The sequence below is a fragment of the Gekko japonicus genome, unplaced genomic scaffold (genome assembly GCF_001447785.1).
Source record: "Gekko japonicus isolate JY-2015 unplaced genomic scaffold, Gekko_japonicus_V1.1 scaffold613, whole genome shotgun sequence".
NCBI classification, from domain to species: domain Eukaryota; kingdom Metazoa; phylum Chordata; class Lepidosauria; order Squamata; family Gekkonidae; genus Gekko; species Gekko japonicus.
The window spans coordinates 538233-541869 of NW_015164683.1; the positions used below are offsets into that span (position 1 = coordinate 538233).

The following is a 3637-nucleotide window of genomic DNA, read 5'->3' on the forward strand; positions in this document are numbered from 1 at the left end:
ATCACTAAGGGCTCTATTCAGACAAGATCCTCAAGGACCTATTGACTTAGTAGGAAAAATGACGTTAGAATTGGGACAAATTTCTCACAAGTGATAAGATCCAGATTTTGATTATTCTTATCAGATTCAGCAACCATAAAAATACAAGTTTTGAAAGCAATTTTTTTGTATGTGGTTGCATTTCGAAGCATGGGCTTTAGCTCTGTTAATTAACTTAAAATCATCATTTTGATGGGCTGAGTACTTATTGGTTGTAACATGAAATTAAAAGTCAAATGAATTATCTATGAATTCTGCAAATGTGTTCCTGAGATACAGTCATTTTCTTTACTGACATTTGTGAATGAAACAACAAAATGAGAAAGTTCACTATTTATTATTTTCTTACTAAGATGCACTCATAGCAAGACTGTGGAAACTTGTATAGAATGTGGTAGTTATATTGAGTCTTACCTGACCCTTTAGGCTGAGGATGGGTAGCATTTAAAAATTTTCAAATGTCAAAAAAGTACATTTAAAGATAAAACTGCAATGCCTATTCTCTGTTAGGTCTAGATAGTAAAGAAATCGTAGTGAAAGATATTTTCAGAGCTGAACATTTGCTACCATTATTTCCCTGATATGCTGCTCTTTGAGTGCCATATTTTTTCTCATTGGCTCTTTTTTCTTGGAAGCAGTCACATGGCCAACCAACTGGGAGCATCACATAGAGAATGGGATGATGATGATGATGATAATAATAATACTAATACTACTACTACTAATAATAATACTTTCGATTTATCAATTGCTTTCCCCACAAGTGGGCTCAAAGTGATTTACAGTTACTCTTTAGACAGGGGACTATCAATTTTTCATAGGGGAAAGGAAGACAACATATAATTCATTTAACTGCACACGCCGTAACTGCACAGTGGAAATGTCTCTGGCTTGGCTCAGTCATGTCCCAAACAGCTGCATTGACTGGCTTGATGATGTTGGGGCTTCAGGACCCATATGTCGTGTTGCCACACTGCCACCGCCTGGCTGGAGCATCCCACTGCAGGGATTTTTCGTAGCCAAGTAGATTCTTCCGCCTTCCGGATGCTGGACCAGGACGTCCCCAACCGACAGTTAACACCTTCCAAGAGGGGAGTTGGGTGTGCCCACCCTCTCTAAGGAGTGGTTCCCATTTTATCTACTTGCCGAGGCTTTTGAATCGCTGGGTGGACGTTGAGCTGGAGACAACAGGCTGGCTGCTCACACCAGCGTGGGGCTTGAACTGACACAGTTCAGATGTTAAGACAGTGGGATATACCCGCTGTGCCACCGCTCCCCCCTAAGAGTAGAACACTACATAATAATTATTATTATTACATACAGCTTATATACCACTCCGTCCCAAATACTCGGAGTGGTTTACAGAGAAACATTAACAACCTAGCTAGGGTCACATAGTATAGGGGAGAAGTGAATGCCTAACAGGCACCCGAGCAGGGTGTGTTCGCTAGATGTTATTCATTTTGTGGTGGGTTCATTCCAGGGCGGGTTCATTCCAGGGTGACGATGTCTCAGCGTGGTCCCTCTCTGGCAGCGACTCCTTCTGGCGTGGGCCCTCCGGTGCGCGGCTGCGCACGACTGCCGCACTGGCCTCTGTCATAATCAGTCAGACTTAAGTGCATGCTGAATTCATTGAAGGCAGATGAAGCCAATTGAGAAGCAATGTGCCCTGTCAATAGTTACATGGACAACCCCAGCCAATTATGAATTATGTACCAAGCAGGATGTCATCACAGTACTACGCAGACAATCAGGTTTGTCTACATGGAGACACCACTAGGCAAACAGCCAATTTACAATGAAAATATTGCTTCCTGAATGGGTAAATACAGTTGAGTTCTTTTGCAATAATCATCAAAGAAAATTGAGGCTTCCAGTTTTGGCGACCTGAATGGTGAACGCGTCCCTTTGGCGCTCCGAGGGGCGCAACCTGTGACTTGGCGGCAGGGAGGGGGCTCAGACGCATCCGAGCCCCCACCCGAAACCCTTGTAGGGTGTTCCTAGCCATGGGGCTCGAGGGGTGCCTCTTCCAAGGTGGAATGCCAAGGAATTGAGGCGCTCCTTTGCCCGGAAGGTCTCATCGCTGTAGATCCAGCAATTACGTTAAGGACGCACACCAGGACAAGCAGGTAGTTGGTCAAGCAGTTCTCTTACCTGATCGGAAAGAAGCGTGAGTGAATGAATCGTTAAGCCATACAAATGAACAAGCGGAAAATACCCCCAAACCTCAAAGCTAAAGCGGCAGGGAGGAAGGTTCCCACCCCAAAATAAACAAAAACTTTTCAAAACTCAGCGAGAGGAGGGGGCAAGAAAAATAAGCCATTGTTTTGCAGAACGGAGTACATCCAACTGATAAGTCAATCTTTAAAGAGCTCACAGAGTGTCATGCCCGCAGTGCAGCCCGACCCCGTAGAACCTGACCCCAGGGATTCTGCGCCTTCAATGTCCAAGGGTGAGCTCCCTGCACCCCTTGAATCACCAGACCTAAGTCTTGCGGAGGATGAGCACCAGTTACCAGGAGAGTTTACACCTGGAGCCATGCTGACAGAGCCAAGCAGAAGCAGCACACCTCCTGATTCCCCCCACCGGTGGCTCATTTGTGCGATCAGAGGTGACGGGACACGGCAACCCGGCATAAGGAGGTGCGCATGCGAGGTCGGCATCCTCTAAGCCCACAGTACTGACCGGAGCCAAGACCCTGTTAGTGGCTGGTAATTAGCTAACAAGCAGAACGGGCTTTTTAGGCAGCTCTCCCAGATTCCCAACTCGTGCTGGCAACTAATCGCATAGACGAATCACTGCACCCCGGATCCTGTGTTCCTGTCTCCTGGTTTTCAATCTGACTTCCTGGCTCCTGACTTTGGCTTGCGTGACATTGTTTCCCTGGCTCCCTGACTTCGGACTGTGTATCCTGACTTTTGACGAACGGCTTTTGGCTTCTGAACTCTGCTTGCAATCTCCGGTAACCCTAGGCTGTGCTTTGACTTGGTATTTTGGACTCTGCTCACGTTACTCTGTCTTATCTAGTGCCCTGATCCCAGACTGTGTTTTGGACTTTCCGTGTGCTGCCTGGCCCGCCAGCGCAATTGTGACACAGAGACTTTAAAGAATTTTTTTAAAATGTAAACAATCCTGCCGACGTCTGGGGGGGGGATGGCATTTACACTCGGATCTTCTTCAGGAAGTGCTAGCCTTGCAGCTCAGGTCACAAGACAGGAAACAACCATAGATTTATCCACAGTGATTGCTAATGCACTGCACCCTCTACTGGACCAGTTGATTATGATGAACAACAAATTTGATTATTTCTACAAGCAACCTCAAGAAACATCAAATAAAGCAGAGAATACAACCAAAAGACACATTGTTAAACACAAGGATCAGAAAAAGAAAATAGACTCTATTTGTGGCGCAGGCAGTACAGCGCCTGCAGTAACATCAATAGCAAACAGCCATAATGGCTGTTCGAATCCCTACCGCGGCCGGAGTGAGCTCCCGGCCCCTAGTCCCAGCTCCTGCCAATCCAGCGGGCCGAAAGCAGTTAACAGCTATGTGAGTAGGCGAATGGGTACCTACCCTTAGAAGGGTAGGGGGCACC

The 3637-nt window shown here is 46.5% G+C and overlaps 1 protein-coding gene across 1 annotated transcript in view; it reads left to right on the forward strand.

The window, feature by feature from the left end:
- Positions 1 to 3637, forward strand: part of RYR3 (ryanodine receptor 3) — a 366192-nt gene that overhangs the window by 148306 nt on the left and 214249 nt on the right. The window lies entirely within an intron of this gene.